This window comes from Lepidochelys kempii, chromosome 9 (assembly GCF_965140285.1).
Source record: "Lepidochelys kempii isolate rLepKem1 chromosome 9, rLepKem1.hap1, whole genome shotgun sequence".
Taxonomy (NCBI): Eukaryota; Metazoa; Chordata; order Testudines; family Cheloniidae; genus Lepidochelys; species Lepidochelys kempii.
In genome coordinates this window covers 72,160,489-72,182,620 of record NC_136388.1, presented here as the reverse complement: position 1 = coordinate 72,182,620, position 22,132 = coordinate 72,160,489, and positions in this window count along the sequence as shown.

Genomic DNA, 22,132 nt, shown 5'->3' with positions numbered 1-22,132 from the left:
GGTTATAACATTTAGGTTGTTAAAATAAATCTGTAATTTCTCTCCCATTGCATCCTATTTACTTTAATATAATCTCAGAGACATAACTGCAGCTGGAATCATCTCAATCAAGAACAACTTCATTCATATGCAACCCCCCCAACCCAAAAAAACAACAAAAAAAACCAAAAAACAGCCTCAACAGAAGGGCAAGCTGTATATTTAGTGAATGTAATTAAAGCAGTGAGCTGGAAGTCAGAAGGCCAGGGTTCTATTCCTAATTCTCTTACTGACTTGCTCTGTTACTTAGGTAATTAATCTATCCTCACTATGCTATAGTTTTCCTGATAAGCAAAGCTATCACAAAGCATATGTAGAATTATGGTTTGGCATTCCTCTCATAATTTTGCATACTGGGATCTTCCTTCTTTAAAATAGAAGATGTTTGGTTCATTAAATTGGAAATGTAATACCTTTACAGCCCATAATATTTTTATGTCTACCAAAGGTGGCAACCCCAGTGAAGTAAACAGTATCTTTTTTTAATGCCAGCCATCCATTCATTGTTCTAAAATGACAGGAATTGTATGGTCCCAACCAACATTAGAGAGCATGCAGGAAAAAAACATTTGCTATTGTATGTATAAACGATGATTTAGGTATTTTTTGATATTCTATTTGGCTTTCCATAGAAAGCACAGTACTCCTTAAAAACTGTGGGATAGCAGTAGCCATCATAAATCTCTTACTATTAGATACAGTCTAATATCTCTATAAAAGAAAAATTATGAAGAAGTTTCTTGTTGATGTGTAGTAATGTCTTAGTTTCTATTAGCATTCCAAAAGGCAACAGTTTGCTTGTGTTTCTTTAAGTGGAATTTGAGCTCATGAATAAAGAAAAAGAGCCATAAAGAGTGTTCTACTCATTGTACAGACATCCAAAGAGACAAAACTAGTGAGAAAGAAGGAACCACTCTCTTGTGCCCAATAAGGTTTTCACTGCTGTTTGTGGGTCCTAAGCTGGTCATAGGCGATGGGTGGAGGTAGAAGTTCTTTTGGCTGTCTTCTTTTTAAATTTAGAACATAAGTAATATATTAAAATAATTACTTACAATTTTTAAAAGTCTTCCTTCAAACAATAAACCATTTTCATACAACAAAGTTCTAGGAAAAGGAATATTGCATTTTATTCTTTCAGCATGTGATTTATTATTTTTCTTTCCATGTGACATCATCTTAGGGAAAAAGATGCTGTTGACATATCATGACTGACAGACATGATTTTTATAAAAAACAAGGTCTCAGCTTTATCAAACAAGCATGAAAATGAACACTCTAGATATATGTGCCCTCACCAGACTAATTTACATCATAATACTGATAAGCACACTGAAGTTCTGACTTAAGGCTACCTTGTCATAATCAAAACACTCTTCCCCCCAAACACTCATCACTTTATGGATTATCAAGGAATGCGGGGGGGGGGGTGGATGGGGCAGGAGTCCGGGGGGCCGGGGTGGGCAACGACCCCCTCATGGGGTGAGGAGGGAACCCGTTGTTAAGATTTTGGCAGCTCATCACTGCCCTCATGTAATTGCCCAGATCTCAAAGGCCGGTTACCTTATGTGTCTGTCCAAGTTAATCAGATACAAGCAAGACACCTTGCTTTCACCTAGTCCAAACTTCTCTTCTCTACACCAGGTGACCTCCACTTAAAAGATATAACTGGTCATGCTGTGAAGTTCAATCTCCTCCTGCCTCAAAAGGCCAGCTTCCTGTTTGAGGAAAGAACAGATACCTGTAAGTCTATATCACTACAGAGACACCTTTAAACCTCTTTGATTACACAGGGCTTTGCTTGGTTTAAATATCTGTAAAAGTGCATGTAGAATGTGTCAAATTAAGCCATGTGTGTCACTAATTAAAATGAGTGCAACTTGAGTAGGCCTTAAGGGCAAAAATCAGTTCATTTTAAAGGAAGCACTTACGAATACACTGGGAACAGTTAAGTGTAATTATTGTAGCCTTCAGGATTTTGGTCTAAAAATCCTGCAGACAGGCTGCTATAGCAATAAAAGCCTAAGCATTGTTTATTTTTATGCAGTCATTATATCAAAGCCTGCAAGTGACACTACAGTTAAAGATCTGATACCATTTCCATTATAAATCACAGGTTTTTTTTTTGGTTTATTTATTTATTTATTTTTTAAATGAATTTCAATGACTGCAAATGGTGTCAGAATGACAGCCCGGAAAACTGAAATTCTGCTTATGTACAGAACAAGGCACCCATTAAATTTTTGTTGGCCTCAGCGCCAAAACTCAGATAGGTTATAACTGTGCAGAGTTCCTTGACTCTTCTCAAAACTGGAAACACTATATCCACTTTTAATTTTCATTACATTGAGGGACCCCTGAAAATGAGTTCCCACCCCCCGCCTTGTTGAAAGATTTACAAATACCATGGGCCAGTCTTAGTACACAGCAAGATGCATATGGAAACAGGTAGACTTCCATGGCACACTGAGCACATTTGAGCCTGCCAAAAGCATAACCTGCAGACCATATTTATAAAATCCAAGACCCAAATGTGGGATGCAATGTGTGATAGAGACCCAAAATGGGAACAGTAAAACCATTATTCACACAAGAAACTTAAAATGCTGCATGGTTTATTTTAAGTGTAAATAAATATTTCTGACGTAAATAATATTCCACTGTAAACATGAGGAGACACCACCATTGCGAGGAACATAGATAACGTTGTAACTAAAATGAGAGAAGTCTCTTGGATCAAGGGCCATTTGAGAGGTACCTGTGGAGCACTGTTCAATCAGTCTAGGGACACAAGCCAAGAGAAAGATGTGGAGGAGTTTGGGCAGCTGAGGGAATCAGAATGACTGAGCACTTATGGCTCCTGGAGATTTTTTTTTTATCACAAGGGGAGGGTTTGCCTAACTGAGTAAAAGCAGCAGGGCTCAGGCAGGCTGCTTGCCTGCATGCTGTGGCCCCACACCGCTCCTGGAAGCGGCCGGCAGCTGGCACGTCTCTACGCGCCCCTGAGGGGAGGGGGACAGAGTGTCTCCGTGCACTGACCGTGCCTGCAAGCACCACCTCTGCAGCTCCCATTGGCTGGGAACCAGTCAATGGGAGCTGTGGGGATGGTGCTGGGGGCAGCGACAGTGCACGGAGCCTCCTCTGCCTTCCGCCAGGGCCGCAGAGATGTGCCAGCAGCTGGCTGCTTCCGGGAGTGCTGTGGAGCCATGGCATGCAGACAGCCTGCCTGAGCCCTGTTGTGCTGGGACCCCCCTTAGTCTGGGGCCCTGGGCGGCAGCCCCTAAAGCTCCTGTGTTAATCTGCTCCTGATCTGCTCCTGTGCTTCACAGAACTTCCTTCTTTGTAACTGAGCCCTCCAGCTAGGTCACTATATATATATATATATATATATTCCTGAGGGCATTCTGTGCCAAAAAAAAAAAAATGTGTGCCAAAAAAATTTAAATTCTGCGCACAATATTTTAAAATTCTGCAAACTGTATTTGTCAAATAAATGTGGAGGCTCCAGTATGCCGGTAGGGAGCACAGGGCATTGGCTGCACAGAGGTGGGAGATCACTGTGCAGCTTCCCCCACGTCCCCGGGACACAAACTCAACAGTGAGGCTGCACTCGACCCTCACACAGCGCGAGGACCAGGCCTGCCCCAGAAATGCCCCAGGGCCCTGCTCCTCCATGTTGGAAGGCAGGCTCAGCAAGGCAGGATCCAAGTGTGGACAGGCTTAGTGTGGGGGGATCCACTTGTGGGTTGAGAGGGTTCTGTATGGGGAAATCTGGGTGTAGGCAGCTCAGTAGGGAATCTGGATGCAGGGGGCATCTGGATGCACAGGGGCTTGTTCAGGGGTTCTGGGTGCCATGGTAAGGCGACTGCAGGGTGGTCCAGGTGAAAGTGGTTGGGGATCAGCAGGGAGGATCTGGGGGTTGGGGACAGAGCTCGGCAGGGGGGTCTAGGTGTAGGGGGCCCAGATGCTGGTAGAGTGGGGCTCAGTGGGTCGGGATCCAAGTGCAGCTGGTTGGGTCTAGATGGGGTGGGGATTTGGGTGCAGGTGGCTCACTGGGGTGGTGCAGGTGCTGGGGGAATGGGGCTCATTGTGTGGGGGTCTGAGAGCAGGGTGGTGAGGGTCAGCAGGAGGGTTTGGATATGAGGAGGTCTGAATGCATGGGGGTTGGGCAGATGGGGGTTCAGCTCCCTGTACAGGGATACCTCCCCATGCAGCTGAGGAGCAATGGGTGCAGGAAGTAAGGGAAAGGGAGTTTTCAGAGCTTCCTACAGCTTGTCCTCTCCAGCCCAGCCAGGACTAGTAGCTGAGCCCAGTGCAGGGTAGGAGCCACCAGCCAGGTCTTCCACAGTCCCACCTTCTGTCCCACAGTGATTTGTCTGTCTGCTGGCTGCTCTGGGCACCCAGAAGATAGTGCTGAGGAGGGTTGCATAACTGCTTTTGTGGCTTCCCTTTGCTTCCCCATCAGAAATTTATTTTTCTGCGGGGAAGCAAAGAAATGTCTGGGGGACCTAAATTCTGCACATGCACAGTGCCACAGAATTCCCCCAGGGGCACAAACTCTTACAGTCTCATATAGTCTTTTCCTTCTAGAGTAACCAAGTTCCACTGGACAGTCTGCCCTTGTGCCATCTCTGGCAATTTTCTGTAAGTCCTGGTCTGTTCCACTTTTCCTGTGGCTTGTAGGGGAACCTGGGCCCACCTGCTACTCTGGGTTCCAACTCAGGGATCCTACAATCAGCAGCCAAGGTCTGTACTGTCTCAAACCTCGCTGCTCTTTTCCTGGGCTTCTTCCTAACTCCGCCTTCCACAGATTTTATTCCTTACACCTCCCCGAGGTAAAACCCTAAACATAGGGCTAGGATCCCAGGGCTTTTGCTCCCCCCACCCCAGGGTTTCCTTCTGCCTGCCTCTCTGTGCCCAGAGAGTGACCGCAGACGCTGTCCCTAAAACCTATTCTGCTCTCAACTTCCTGACTTTATACAAGCCCAGCCTGCTTCTGCCCAGTTGGACTTCATTTTCAATTTGTGCATATCAGTCAAACCACACTCTCCCCCAGGTTCCCCTTCTAAGCCACCTTAACCAATTCAGGGTTGGTGTGGGGTGAACTTCCCATCACAGCTTGTCTATGTGTTTAAGAGTGAAGTGGAAGAGGAATGATATTTTCCACTTAATAAATTGAGTAACTTTTAACTGCAATATGAACAATATTGAATAACAAAGTCAATATGGATCTATTTTGGGTGAGATCATATATTGAGATTATCTACCTCTCATGCAGATTGCCCCATAAAATTGAAGGTTTCTTGCATACTCTGAGTTAAGCAAAAATGCTTCTTTATCAGGGCCCAATCCAAGTCCTAGTAAAAGCAACTGGAATCTTTATATTGACTCCAGTAGAGTTGGGTTTGGCCCTCAGAGAGGAGATGTTTTGTAGAAATGCCTTGTGTGGAGACCATCTTCCTGTATTTCTGGTATAGTCTTATCTACTTTCAAGAAAAGCCATCTTTATTTTACATCATCTTCCACCCCTGTGCCCCTTTCCCCCCTACAAAAAACAGCTTATATTAAGAGAGCATTAAGTTTATCACTAACTTAATGACTGAAAAAATATTACATGGATGTTGTAAACATCACAAAACCAAGAATTTAAAACGTAGGGAATTCAGTTATGGTTCATTGTTGTGCAAAATTTCATACAAATGTCCCTTCTCCCTGACCAAAAATGAATATATGTGTTTACTGAAACATTTTGTGAATTCTTGTTGAAGTCAACAAAATTGTTTTCAGGGGGAAAATCCCTCAATCAAGATGCCATATTTAGACATTTTCAGAATGAAACATAACAATTTTTGCTTCAAAGTGACCTTAGGTTTTTAATTTTGCTTCAAAGTGTTTTTTTTTTTAAGGTAAAAAAACTCAACAACAACAAAATCTCTTTCGTTTGATTGATTTCTAACTTAATACTTTTGTTATGTGTCAGCCCAAAACTATACTCTATTTAAAAACTATATTCTATTTATATAAATATTTAGCTATATATATTAGTCCTGGCCTACATTAGGACTTTAGGTCGAATTTAGCAGCGTTAAATCGATGTAAACCTGTACCCGTCCACACGATGAAGCCCTTTTTTTTGACTTAAAGGGCTCTTAAAATCGATTTCCTTACTCCACTCCTGACAAGTGGATTAGCGCTTAAATCGGCCTTCCGGGTCAAATTTGGGGTACTGTGGACACAATTCGACGGTACTGGCCTCCAGGAGCTATCCCAGAGTGCTCCATTGTGACCGCTCTGGACAGCACTCTCAACTCAGATGCACTGGCCAGGTAGACAGGAAAAGAACCGCGAACTTTTGAATCTCATTTCTTGTTTGGCCAGCGTGGCAAGCTGCAGGTGACCATGCAGAGCTCATCAGCAGACGTGACCATGATGGAGTCCCAGAATCGCAAAAGAGCTCCAGCATGGACTGAACGGGAGGTACGGGATCTGATCGCTGTATGGGGAGAGGAATCCGTGCTATCAGAACTCATTTCCAGTTTTCGAAATGCCAAAACCTTTGTCAAAATCTCCCAGGGCATGAAGGACAGAGGCCATAACAGGGATCCGAAGCAGTGCCGCGTGAAACTTAAGGAGCTGAGGCAAGCCTACCAGAAAACAAGAGAGGCAACGGGCCACTCCAGGTCAGAGCCCCAAACATGCCATTTCAATGATGAGCTGCATGCCATTTTAGGGGGTTCAGCCACCACTACCCCAGCCGTGTTGTTTGACTCCTTCAATGGAGATGGAGGCAACATGGAAGCAGATTTTGGGGATGAAGAAGAAGATGATGATGATGAGGTTGTAGATAGCTCACAGCAAGCAAGTGGAGAAACCGGTTTTCCCAACAACCAGGAACTGTTTCTCACCGTGGACCTGGAGCCAGTACCCCCCGAACCCACCCAAGGCTGCCTCCTGGACCTGGCAGGCGGAGAAGGGACCTCCAGTGAGTGTACCTTTTAAAATACTATACATGGTTTACAAGCAAGCATGTGAAAGGATTAATTTGCCCTGGCATTCGCGGCTCTCCTGGATGTACTCCCAAAGCCTTTGCAAAAGGTTTCTGGGGAGGGCAGCCTTATTGTGTCCTCCATGGTAGGACACTTTACCACTCCAGGCCAGTAACACGTACTCGGGAATCATTGTACAACAAAGCATTGCAGTGTATGTTTGCTGGCGTTCAAACAACATCCATTCTTTATCTCTCTGTGTTATCCTCAGGAGAGTGAGATATCATTCATGGTCACCTGGTTGAAATAAGGTGCTTTTCTTCAGGGGACACTCAGAGGTGCCCATTCCTGCTGGGCTGTTTGCCTGTGGCTGAACAGAAATGTTCTCCGCTGTTAGCCACGGGAAGGGGGGAGGGGGGAGGGGGTAGCCACGCGGTGGGGGGAGGCAAAATGTGACCTTGTAATGAAAGCACATGTGCTATGTATGTAATGTTAACAGCAAGGTTTACCCTGAAAGAGTGTAGCCACTGTTTTATAAAATGTGTCTTTTTAAATACTGCTGTCCCTTTTTTTTTCTCCACCAGCTGCATGTGTTTCAATGATCACAGGATCGTCTCCTTCCCAGAGGCTAGTGAAGATTAGAAAGAAAAAAAAAAGCACTCGTGATGAAATGTTGTCTGAGATCATGCTCCCACACTGACAGAGCACAGACAAATGCGTGGAGGCAAAGAATGCCAGAGTGCAGGAAAGCACAAAATGACCGGGAGGAGAGGTGGCGGGCTGAAGAGAGTAAGGGGCGGGCAGAAGACAGGGCTGAAGCTCAAATGTGGCGGCAGTGTGATGAGAGGAGGCAGGATTCAATGCTGAGGCTGCTGGAGGATCAAACCAGTATGCTCCAGTGTATGGTTGAGCTGCAGCAAAGGCTGCCACTACAGCCCCTGTGTAACCAACCACTCTCCTCCCCAAGTTCCATAGCCTCCACACCCAGATGCCCAAGAATGCGGTGAGGGGGCCACCGGCCAACCAGCCACTCCACCACAGAGGATTGCCCAAAAAAAAGAAGGCTGGCGTTCAATAAATTTTAAAGTTGTAAACTTTTAAAGTGCTGTGTGGCATTTTCCGTCCCTCCTCCACCACCGCTCCTGGGCTACCTTGGTAGTCATCCCCCTATTTGTGTGATGAATGAATAAAGAATGCATGAATGTGAAGCAACAATGACTTTATTGCCTCTGCAAGCGGTGATCGAAGGGAGGAGGGGAGGGTGGTTAGCTTACAGGGAAGCAGAGTGAACCAAGGGGCGGGGGGTTTCATCAAGGAGAAACAAACAGAACTTTCACACCGTAGCCTGGCCAGTCATGAAACTGGTTTTCAAAGCTTCTCTGATGCGTACCGCGCCCTCCTGTGCTCTTCTAACTGCCCTGGTGTCTGCCTGCACGTAACCAGCAGCCAGGCAATTTGCCTCAACCTCCCACCCCACCATAAACGTCTCCCCCTTACTCTCACAGATATTGTGGAGCACACAGCAAGCAGTAGTAACAGTGGGAAATTGGTTTCGCTGAGGTCTAAGCGAGTCAGTAAACTGCACCAGCGTGCCTTTAAACATCCAAATACACATTCTACCACCGTTCTGCACTTGCTCAGCCTGTAGTTGAACAGCTCCTGACTACTGTTCAGGCTGCCTGTGTACAGCTTCATGAGCCATGCCATTAAGAGGTAGGCTGGGTCCCCAAGGATAACTATAGGCATTTCAACATCCCCAACAGTTATTTTCTGGTCTGAGAATAAAGTCCCTTCCTGCAGCTTTTGAAACCGACCAGAGTTCCTGAAGATGCGAGCGTCATGTACCTTTCCCGGCCATCCCACGTTGATGTTGGTGAAACGTCCCTTGTGATCCACCAGAGCTTGCGGCACTATTGAAAAGTACCCCTTGTGGTTTATGTACTTGCCGGCTTGGTGCTCCGGTGCCAAGATAGGGATATGGGTTCCGTCTATGGCCCCACCACAGTTAGGGAATCCCAATGCAGCAAAGCCATCCACTATGACCTGCACATTTCCCAGGGTCACTACCCTTGATATCAGCAGATCTTTGATTGCGTGGGCTACTTGCATCACAGCAGCCCCACAGTAGATTTGCCCACTCCAAATTGATTCCCAGCTGACTGGCAGCTGTCTGGCGTTGCAAGCTTCCACAGGGCTATCACCACTCGCTTCTCAACTGTGAGAGCTGCTCTCATCTTGGTATTCATGCGCTTCAGGGCAGGGGAAAGCAAGTCACAAAGTTCCATGAAAGTGCCCTTAGGCATGCGAAAGTTTTGCAGCCACTGGGAATCGTCCCAGACCCACAACACTATGCGGTCCCACCAGTCTGTGCTTGTTTCCCGAGCCCAGAATCGGCGTTCCACAGCATGAACCTGCCCCATTAGCACCATGATGCATGCGTTGGCAGGGCCCATGCTTTCAGAGAAATCTGTGTCCATGTCCTGATCACTCATGTGACCGCGCTGACGTCGCCTCCTTGCCCGGTATCGCTCTGCCAGGTTCTGGTGCTGCATATACTTCTAGATAATGCGTGCAGTGTTTAATGTGTTCCTAATTGCCAAAGTGAGCTGAGCGGCCTCCATGCTTGCCTTGGTAATGCATCCGCACAGAAAAAAGGCGCAGAATGATTGTCTGCCGTTGCTCTGACGGAGGGAGGGGCGACTGATGACATGGCTTACAGGGAATTAAAATCAACAAAGGGGGTGGCTTTACATCAATGAGTATTTCAGGCAGGACTTCACGGAGGGTTCCAATAAGAAATGGTGCACCTAAGTAATTGTTCTTATCGGAACAAGCAGGTTGGTCTGGCCTCTGATTGATACATGGCTGCACCTTCTCTGTGAGTGACTGCAGTGTGACCTAGAGGAATGAGTCCCCTAGATGGGGCGGCGGGTGGAAGCAAATGAGTACAAAACAAATCTGGTCTATTTCTTGTTTTGATACACTCTATCTATCTTTTACATCTTTGGCTGGCAGCAGACGGTGCAGAAGGACTGCATGCCATCCACGTCTCATGGCTGCTCGGTGGAAGATGGTGCAATACGCTGCTAGCCATCCTCATCTCTTGCCTGCCTGGCAGAAGATGGTACAGTAGGACTGCTAGCAATCTGTATCGCCTGCCTGCTCACCATAAGATGGTTCAATAGGACTGATTGCAGGACTAAAGAGAATGACCTGGTCAAATCACTTCTAATGTAGTCCCTGCACCCATGTCTGCCCAGGCGCTCCTGGCCGACATGGCCAGGAGCACCTCGGACATGACGATGATGGCTACCAGTCCTACTGCACTGTCTGCTGCCACAAGGCAAGGGGTTGCTGCTTTTGTGTAGCAATGCAATACCACGTCTGCCAGCACCCAGGAGACATACGGTGACGGTTACCTGAGTGGGCGCCATGCTTGCCGTGGTATGGCGTCTGCACAGGTAACTCAAGAAAAAAGGTGCGAAACGATTGTCTGCTGCTGCTTTCATGGAGGGAGGGAGGGAACGGGGGCCTGACGATATGTACCCAGAATCACCCGCAACAATGTTTTAGCTCCATCAAGCATAGGGATCTCAACCCAGAATTCCAATAGGCAGCGGAGACTGCGGGAACTGTGGGATAGCTACCCACAGTGCAACACTCCGGAAGTCGACGCTTGCCTCGGTACTGTGGAAGCACTCCGCCGAGTTAATGCACTTAATGCACTTAGAGCATTTTCTGTGGGGACACACACACTTGAATATATAAAAACGATTTCTAAAAAAACGACTTCTATAAATTCGACCTAATTTCATAGTGTAGACATACCCTTAGCCACGACACCAAAAATCAATCAATCAATCAATCAGTTATTTGCACAGGCCTACTAAGGTTACATTTCACGCCTCATTTTTTTACCTTAACATATTTTGTTGGTACCTAAACTAGTTTAATGCTGCCTTGTAGTGATGCCATATAGTAACCCCAGGATTATGACTGAGGCATTTTAGTATCTGTGGTCCCATATTAGGTTACATTGATTTTTAAAGATTTTTTTAAAAAATATTTATTTCCCCTCATGGTTGCACTATAGGGTAGAGCTAAGATTGTTCGGTGCCTTAACTGCATTTCCTACCTTAACACATTGGAATTTGTGTGTGTGTGTCACCTTAACTGTAAATTGTAAATTAACTCTTAACTCTGAAGTGCCTGCAAATAAGCTGCAGAGGAAGGTTGGTGATCGGTTACCTGTTGTATCACAATGACCCCACCTAAAGAATTATCTGAACTTTTGACTTGAGTCTGTCTTGACTTGAGCCAATAATATTAACAGCTGCCTCTTATTTAGCACTTTTCATCACAAAGTGTTGATAAAGGAGATATCATCCCCATTGTACAGATGGGAAAACTAAGGCAATCAGAGGCAACAATTGTTAATAATGTACCTTAATTACAACCTATATTCTTCAAGTATGCATAAGATTTCATTTAAATTTAAAAATATGGAAGGTTTGAAGTGACTGTTGTTTCATTAGATAAGTTATGAGAAAGTAGAGATTTATACTTATGTTACATTCCTTAAAGAACCTATTTTTAATTAATTAGTTTACATTTAAACTAATGTATTTACTTATAAATGTTCAGAAAATTCATTTGATACTCAAAGAGTTAAGGTAGTAAATTTGGGGAGATTTTGTTGTATTTTTCATACAAAACAAAGATACTGAATATCTCCCTTAAGTGCAAAATGGAATTTGGCTTTAACTCTGGAGTCAAGACATTGAACTTCTTCTATCACACTCTGGGATTTAGCATTTATCACAGCAAGAGGAAACTGGGATTCTTTGACCTGCACTACAACTACTAAAAACAGAAATAGAAATACAAAGCTTGACTGGTCAGCTGATTTTTTCCTGGCCCAGTCAGAACATAATAGACACATTAGCACTTTTTTACTTGATTAACTTGTTGCTAAAATTAGGGAGGCACCATAGTCTAGCACATATGACACCAAACTGGAAGTCAGGATTAGACCTGCATCAAAATAATAATAAAATAATAAAATAAATAATAAATAATAATAATAATAATATTTTTGGTGAAAAAGTGTATGTGTGTAGGGGGGCCGAGGGAGGGGGGTGGGCTTTCTCATTTTTTTACTTGCTTTTGTCAGGAGACCTGGATTGTAACCTCATTTTCCTTTTCTGTGACTGTTTCCTCTTCCACCACTTCTCTGTCTTGCCTATTTAAGTTGGAATCTCTTCAGAGCTTGCTCACTATAAATATATATATATATATATAGTTCTTGGTACAATGAGGCCACAATCTCAGAGGGGACTTTCAGGTGCTATTGTAATACAAATAAGGACTAATAAAACACTACTAATAAAATAATATAAAATGTGTTGGACCTATTCTTTAGCACCAGCTTGCTTCTGTTAACAGTGGATTTCACCAAGCAAGTAGTAAACTAACCCAAAAACCACCTGGGTATTTAGGTCCTGATTCAACAAAGCACTTAGGCACATGCCTAACTTTAAGCAAGCAGTTAAGCCCCAAGACTTAAGCACAAGTTTACAACTAAAATCACATTTAACTTCACTCCCAAAAAGGAATAAAGTTAATCAAGTGCTTAAAGTACATACCCACTTGTTTTGCTGAATCAGGGTCTTAAAAGGGAAAGTTAGCTTACTGTACATCTACATACAACACATGGGAATCAGCACTATCCTGCCTCACTGATTCCTATACTTTTCTGGTGTGTCTGTAAAAATGCACGCACTTAATAAATCTGTTCTGGGAGGTCATCGGAATGGTACCTCTGTCACCATTCCACTGATCTTTACTCATTAATTTTATATTTCCTATAAGAAATTTTAAAATAAATTACTTTTCATTTCACTTTAGCTTTTTAAGGTAGATACCTAATGGGAAATTTTCCATAATGAACATTTGCTCACTTTGGACAGCTGCTTGTTTACATATGATCTCCTTTAAACCCACTGAGAATCATTACTGTCAGCTCCTCAGTTTTAGTCTCCTCATATTTAATCTGTATGTTCTTTAAATGCAAAGCATGTTATGCTTACTGTTCAAACTGCAGCATTAGTAAACTGAGCCCTCATTTGTGTGCGCATGTGGGTGAACTGGGTGCCTCACAAAGGATTCAAACAGATGCCTTGGCTTTAATGATATTTCTAATCATCTCACTTATGCCCCAAGGATATTTTTTTAATGCTTTATACTCCTGTCATGATTTCCCCTCATTACTGCAAAGTGCTATTTTAAATCAATTTTTTATATTTGAACTTTCTTCAGCATTTGTTTTTTATCAGTTCAATTTTTCTGAACTCTCACACACTTTCCTGCTACCCTTGCTCATTGGTGGTGTCCACAGAAGTACAGGCTATACAGATGACAGCAAACTGCCATTACCATGGGCTTTCCCCCTTGTATTTCACACCGAGAGATATATTTTGATTTTCCAATGATAAAAGACCAATCAAATTCCTCCCCTGACTCTCTCCCCCCATTTTATTTCTGGTATAAAGCAATAATTTGAAGTGTATGCAAAAGAAAATAATTCTTGGACTGTGAGCCACTAACCCTGTTTGTCACACCCTCATTTCCTTATTTAACTAATGAAGGTGGGATCCAGATTTTGTAAGTCAAAAATAAAAACTTCCATATCCCCAAATAAACATGTTAAGCAAGCAACTGTTTTTTCACATATGAAATTCTTCAGATACCTCATAACTTCCTATAAAGCAAAGAGCCTTTATGTTACACACAAAGCAGCAAGGCAGCCATCACAAGGAAAGAGTAAAATGTCAAGCAAAAGTCATTCGCCCTTAACAATTCAGGTTACATACATGAAAATGATTGCTCAGTCTCACTGGGTTGAGACAGCTATACAGAAATAAAGTGGAGGCGGGAGGGAATCTATAGTTAGGACATGATACAAAGTGTAAGAGAATTCACCGTTATTATTATATCAATTCCCAGTGTAAGGTAGGTGTAGGTGTACACTCTAACCGACAGAGAAGGATTTAAAAAAAAAAGTGAAGCCATGGCAAAACAAGTTACCTTATAGTAGAGGACAAACTGATGTTTAAAAGGAAGATTTTTGAAGACACTGAATGCTACACGAAGGGTGGGATAGGGGAACAGGATTGTCAATGCTGAAATGTTTTCAAGACTGTGCAATGAAAATTATGGGCTTTATCATTCAGTATTTACTTAGGCAAACCTCTCACTGAATTCGGGGGAGAGTTTAGTGAGTGAGGCTAGAAAGATCTGTTCCATTCTTTTGTTCTGGCTTCACAGCATAATAAGGAAAAGTTTGAATTGTCTGATTAAAAACTATATTTAAATTATAGTAAAAGCCAGATACCAGATACTGTCAACAAATCACTACCAGGATAAATCAGCCAAAACTGAACTGGAAATTTACAAATTGACAAAGACATTGATATCTGCTGGTTAGTGAGGGATTTACCATAGCCATGTGTGTTTACTTTCTGTGAACATTTATGAGATTGAATTTTAGGACGTACTGAATTGCTTTTAGAAATGCTTATGCGTTTATCCCAACAATGAACATACCACCACCATGGGGATTTATCAGAATGGTACCTGAACACCTCAGCTCAGACTGAGAAACACTAAATATTGAATGCTTGCAGGGGACTATTCACAACCTGTAGATTTTTTTAATTCTTCAAATGTACCTAATGCTACACAAATCTGCTAATAAATATTCTATTAAAAGGGGAAGATCCATAAAATATATTTCTTGTGAATTATTTTCTTGGTTTTCCACCATAACATCCAAACAATTCTCAAGGTTTTCCATTTTTGACAGTTACTGCTCTGATGCACGTGAACAACCTTCATATTGGATTTTAAGCTTTTGTTAGAAGTTGATCAAAGAATTCATTGCCATTTAATCATGGAAAGGACAAAAGTGCCCCTCCTCTTGTTCTTAATTCCCACTTTTGGCAAGCTTATTGGCTGATCTCAGAGATAATGTTTCTAAGTCATCTCAAGTCTTTGCTGTTGTCCTGTACATTGCATTTGTTAGAGTTAGGTAGTCTGCCAACAATTACAATATAGTGGTATCTGAATTACTACAGTATTTCTGTATATTTTTAATAGGAGATATTTGTGGTAGCTGTGTGGGAAAAAATGGCAAATGTGAATTTTGTAATGCTTCCTATACTTTAGATAAGGATCTGTTTGGAAGAAGGTTTAAAAAAAAATGTGTTCATGTATATTTACTGAGCTTTCTCTCTCTCCACACACACACATTTGTAATATCCCGAGCCTGAGTATGCAAAACAGGTTATGCTCCGTGCTCCCCTGCTCAGATCTCTCTTAATACTGTGTCTACAAGGGATTCTCCTATTTAGTAAAGACTGGAGACTAATCTGGATAATTTTTGATCTTGGATCTATTGCACATACTCTCAGAAATATGGCAGTTCTGAGTATTCTATTTCTCTGATTTGAAATGCAGAAGAAAGAAAAGGATAGTTTACACTCAGATGTTTTAAAAGCATCTTTATTTTATTCCTTCATTTATGTTTTAATTAAATAGCATATTTGATCTTCTATCTTTGGGTTTTCTGAGAGCTTAACACCAAAAGCATTTTTTATTAATGGACAGTTGCTGAAATGGCAACCTGTGTAATCTCTCTAGACTCCTGTTTTGTCATTACCAACATTCATTTCATATACACTGAAAGCTAGATTCAGAAAACAGGCCTGGGAAAGATGATGTATCAGAAAATGGTGCCAAGTCCCTAGCTAGCTTTAAGATGGGGGTGAGGGAGGAATTGTCCTCAGCTTAGGAACAGTTTTGCTTTCAGGCCAGATAAGCAAAGGTCAGTATCTAGCAGATCAAAAAGCAGAAAATGCTTGGGAAGGATGCAAGGCAGGGTCAAGCTGAAGTGACATAAAAGCGGGTTAAAATGGAACTCTGCAAATAAGCATGCCTTTTGCTGCACAGTAGCTGTTTAATGGTACCAACTACCATTTCATCACCATTTAATCATGCTGTAATGCCTGTGAAAACTGGTCTTTGTTTTCAAGAAGCATTTGCAGTAAGAACAACAACAAAAAAAAGTTTCCCTCTCTAAAATGTTTTTTCCCCATTTTCCCTAGTAATGAGGACTCTGTTGTTCTGTCCTGCCTCCTTCTTTCCAGCTATTGTGCAAAATTATATGCGTGACAGAGCTTTACCACTGCCTATGGATGACAATCTATTGAATTTAAAGTATATATTAATGGTGAAATTTCTGTATCAGCGTTTTATTAATATAACGATTAAAACTAGGCTATGTAGTGGGGTCAAGAAATGAAAAGACCTTGATGTATTTTCTTCATATTTTAATTGGCTATGAAGCCCGAAAAGTGATAAAAAACTGAAGTAGTTTGTGTGATTGAGCATTTTATGATGTTTATTTCTATATATTTAGTTCTCCTTGCTCCATGTTCCTCTCCATTCAACCACAGGAAGCAAAACTGGAGAACCAACTTTTAGGAATTTTCAACATTTTTCTTTTAAAAAGTGAAAAAGTCATTTAACCATTTAGAGTCTCCTCTCCCCCTCCCCCCCCCCAAAAAAAATAATCAAAAAGTAGCAAAGAAAATTGCACTCACAGTTTGTGCCTGAAATGAAGCTCTCTGGTAGAGAGCAGGATTTTTTTTTTTTTTTGTGGTCTAAACCAGCTACAAACATTTTTTAAATTTTCCAACATCATTTAAAATCTCTCCCTGACATTTGTTATTATGGAAAAGGGTTTAACACTGAAACTGGGGTAGTTTTAGTTTGCTTGAATAATTATATTCCACTTAGTAGGGGTAAAAAGGAAATAGCTTCCAAACTCTCCTCCTAATTTAAATCACTCATAATTTTCATCTGTATGGTAATTACTTTTGCTTACAATGGTAATGTTAATGGTTCTTTCGGTTTTTGAAGGTTTGGGAGGGAAAAGCAGTGTGTTGGGGGTAGGGAGTGGTGTTGGGCTCTTGAATCTTCTCAGAAGAAATTATATTCTATGAAAATGTGCTTGGCTGAAGAGGAGAACAACAATACACTATCCTACATTCCAGTGCTTTGTTTATGATATTCTTCCAGTAATTTACAATATGTCTATATGGGGTGATTAAAAGCAAATGGATCAAGCAATGTAACAAACACCTTGTTTAGCCTACTTTATGTATGTAATTTCTAACCAAGAAGATGACAAATAGCCCCAGAGTCAGTCCTGGTAAGTAGATTTAATTCCTCTGCTTTATCACTATAACCTATGAGTATCAAGGCAGTATAAAGTATTTGCAACTAAACCTGAAACTATGCAAGACTCATTTAATTTGAGGAGGTTTCATCACAAACTCAGCATTCAGTGGTAATATCTGAAAAAGTCCACTAAAAACTTTTGACCAGAATTGGGAAAATCTGTTCTGTTTAATAATTTTAGAATAAAGCCATACATAATGTGCAATGTCAACACTGAAGTAGATAAAATCAGTGATTGTCACATTTTCATTATGACATTGTGAATTCTGAAACACAAAGCAAAAAATAGGGCATTGATAGTTACTGCAAAGCCATAAGTATTTATACCAATCCATTGCACAGTGTAACTGCCACATTTCACACACTTTTAGTCACTTCTCTACATTGTTAATTATTTATTAAACTGATTTAAGCTACTTCCTTCTATAGCCTGTTAGAAACATATTCTATATCCTGGCATATGTTGGCATGCACTCCATGTAGTCCAAAGCTTCTATCTACTTTTACATTCATCATTTTTGTTTTTGTCTCAGTTTTGAAAACCCATCAGTAATATGAACCATTTCTGATTCTAATTTTTCAAATATAGGACATTCTACCTCAAACATATTCTCAGTGAGCTAATATGGTTTGGCCTGGAATGTTTACTTCCTTCCCTTGCAAGGAAGGTTCTAATGGGAAGTGTTTTGCCCTCAGGACTCCTGCAACAAGAAGTTGAGCAAAGTACACAAATGGTTTATAATCAAAGTTTTAAATAAAAGTACATATATTCAAGACTTCTATATATATAGATTTGAGGAACAGATGGTAAAACTCTCCATTTCCCTCTCTTTCCCCATTCCCCTTACTCCCTGCACACATTCCTTACCTGAATTTTAGACAGCTGGGTTACGAGTAAGTATTAAGCCATCTGGGACTGGCAATCTCATAGACTAAATGCAAGTGGTAAATATTTTAATAGTCTCACAACTTTCATGTAAATTCCACCAAATGGTTGTGCTGCAGACTCAGTTCTCTTCCAGAAAAGAATTTCATGCAATAGTGACTAAAGCTATTATATTTTTCACTCCAAATACAATTTGTTAATAAACACTGCGTTCTTGGATAGTCAACACTTTTCCTATGTTTTAAATTAATTCAAATTCAGAAAGATGGTACCTCTTAACTCTTTGCAAAGTGAAAATATGATACCTCTTTTTCCTGTACATGTGTAAAATATTCGGCCATGAATGTATTCAAATCCACAACTTTGTATGCAAAGTTTGAGACTGAAGGAATAGAATTAACCTGCTTGGAAAAAAATATCTCCCATTTTCTAATACTTTAAAAACTGAATTTCTGTTTTTCACAAATAGTTCATTACTAATTCTAACTTGTGAACAAAGAGACTGGTGTCTTTCATGCCCAGTAATAGCCAAATGCTTAGAAGTTTGAACCCTGAGATCCCAACCAAATTTGAAAAAGAAAGAATACAAAAGAGACAATCAGATTTGGATGCAATATGAATCAATCCAGAACTTTTCTACACTGAGAACTAGAGCTGTCTCAAACATTTACAATTCAACCTTTAAAAATTTGCTTGGTATAAGGATTTGTTAGAAACTTGCACATCAAAAGGTTTGCAAAGGTCCTCAGTAAAAGCAGAATTAGTTTTGAGTTATATGGGCCAATTAATGGTTTTGCACAGAGATAAAGCAAAGCACTCCTTGCCTCCCATGCATGCACTATCCATTAAGTACTAGTCACTTTAAAGCTTTAATTTTTTACTCTCAGAACTGCAGTTCATATAATCTGGAAAGATGACACATTATACTAAGATTTGCTTTACGATTTTTTAGTTAATTCAAAATCTAACCTCAGATCAAAGCTCAGGGGGTTGCAAACCCACATGGATCAAATCTAATTTAAAAAGTCATACACACTGCTAATTTCCTTACTCAATCTAAAATTTCTTTGAGGTTCAAAATGAAAGTTTGATTAATTCCCTCCTCCCCTAATGCCCCCCTTTATTTGTTTGCACTTCTCAACTCACTGGTTTGCTCACTAAGAGAAACAACGAAATTAAAACAAATAATAATAAAAAAAGTCTCAATTGAGATGGGAAATACCAGAAATCTCATGCGAAAGCCTGTTCTTTTAAGTTTTCCAGCCCAAAAGCAGTTTAGAGAGGCACTCAGTTTTGGATGTTTATCTGAACCCATACTCAAAGCCTTCTGAGAAAAATCCATCTAAATACCTCTTTTCATTTTAACTGAAAAAATCATTCTTTGGTCTCCTCCTAAAAATTCTGTCTTATAATTTTGTTCATGGAGAGTGACTTCTATGTTTCTAATGTAGGGGTGGCTGTATTTCAGCAATGAAGTGAATGCTGAACATACACAAGATAAGCACTTCAGGATTCTTTGGGATAGAAAAGAATTGGTCTAAAGTGCACTCTCACTTTTGGAGGCATTTCACTCATGTCATGTAGGGGCAACTCAAAATACTAGAAAACAAATTTGGCAATGGCTTATTTTCTCCAAACGATTTTATGATTAATGCCCTGTGTCTTCAATATCTCAACACTTTAATTAGCTGCTTAGATAACTGAATTGTAAAAACTAAAATTTGCTGAATTAGATAGGCAAAAAAATTACATTCTCTAATAATGCTGTGCCGTGAAAATTCCACCAGGCGTGTCTTTTATCTTCTTTTATATTCACTTTTCCCAGTGTGGTAGCCCATTACATATCTGAATCGGCATCATAGCATTTGTTAAAGTATCATTAAAGTTTATATTATTTATACCATCCTAAATGGATAGTAATATTCTTATGAAGCATTTAGAAGGTGTATTTTAATGATAATATTGCAGAATATATATTAGTAGATATTACACAGTGAAGCATGTTAAAAGCAGAGAGACTAAAATGAATATTGTATTAGAGTTTATTCTCATAGCAGTTATTCTTGAATGAAGATTTCAGTCCATTACTGAACACTGTATTGAGATTCCATCTGAATTATGGGCACCCTGCTAATTACAACAGTTTACTGTTTTTGAGAAAGACATCTTTCTCTAAGAAGAAATTCTTATAAGAGAAAGAATGGAAGAAATGTCTTCCAAAGCTACTTTTAAAAAATAACATGCCTTTAAAAGGCTCATTTCCCTTTGTATTAAAAAAAAAAAAAAAAAAAAAAAGATTAGTCCAATTTAGACTGGCAGCAAGCTGCTGCTGAGCTCAAACAATGAAGCTCTCTTTACTCAAGCTTTAGCTCAGGAGCTTTCTGCCATTTGCTGTTCATCATAAGCCTTAATGTCAACATTGGAATGCAGGTAACAGCTGGAAGAAAAAACTGTTACCCTCACGTCACCATAAGAGCAAAATATTTTAATAGTTTGCAAGTGTGGCCATCCAACAGGGTGCTAAAGTTAAAATATAATATAAAAGACCTAAACAACTGTGTCATACACTCATTCCAATTTTTCTTATCTTTTTCAGGGCATCCTAGCTGTGATGTGGACTTTTTGTTTGTTTGGTTTTTATACTTTATTGGTGACACAAATGCAACACAGATAAGTATAGAGACCAAATTTTTCCCTTCTCCCCATCTCTCACATACAGAAATTACAGAAATTAGGCCCACCACATGGTGTGTGATATGGGCATTTTCCATACCACACACCACCAGCCAACCATGGGGGGCAGGGGGAGTGGGAAAGGAGACTTAGATCAGAAGTGACCTTAGTCACCTTTCAAGATTGTTCTAGTTGATGTAGTTATAGATTTTTCTGACAAAAACCCTGGCATAATTAATGTTAATTCATTTTATTTTCTGTTTTTACATGGTGTTTGGCCAGAGCTACATTCTTCAGTCAGGTCATACTTGTCCCCACATGACAGAGTAGATGAAAATATCCCAGAGAGCATTAACATGGAAGATGATTGGTATCAGGGCCCACTGTGACAGCATTTAACATGGTAACTATGCCACAAATATTTGATCTTCAGCATGTATCATGTATCCTGCTCAAACCTCTTTAAAACTACAAGTTAAAAATCGTACAATTTAGTGTATCCTTTACATACCTTCACAGCTAGGTTTTTAATGATTGTGAAGCACTTTAACGTCAGCAGTTGAAATGCGGTATAGAGTCCAAAGTAGCTTTATTTAACTGCAAGAAAAGATAATTAAAATAAAACAAAATATATTTATATTGTCCAATGCCAAAGAGAAGATAATGATCAGGGAAGTTTGTTTCTATCATTCAAAGATGAAAAAGAGAAAAGACAGCTTCTGACCATTTTTTGAGTTCCATTAGTGTTGCGAGCTGTGCTGAACGGACAATAATGAAAACAGAACAGTAATCAGAAATACTGATTGATGTATGCATTGCATACTTCTCTCCCCCCATTTTTTAAAAAAAATACTTCAGTATTAGGGGGATGCTCTCCTAAAGCATAGTGTGTGTTTAGTTTCGTTCTATGCAATCAAATCCTGCACAAAATTAATCTTGTGTGTTTCACAGCACTCCGCATTACTTGTCTTGAAGATTACATTCCAAAATGATGCATTTATAATTGGAGTTATTCTGATTATAATATAAAGTATGCTGAATAAGTTTTGGAACTCTAAGCCAATAGTTAACATGGGAATCTGCCTTCAGATTTATGGGATTTGGTACAATATATTACAAATACAATGGCAAATTGAAATAGGAAAATTGATTGTTTAATCTTAACTAATTGGATTACAGAATCAGTTCATGGTTTTCATTTGCAAGCATAACTCCAGATCCAAACACTGCTGAACTTTGGGATCATTCA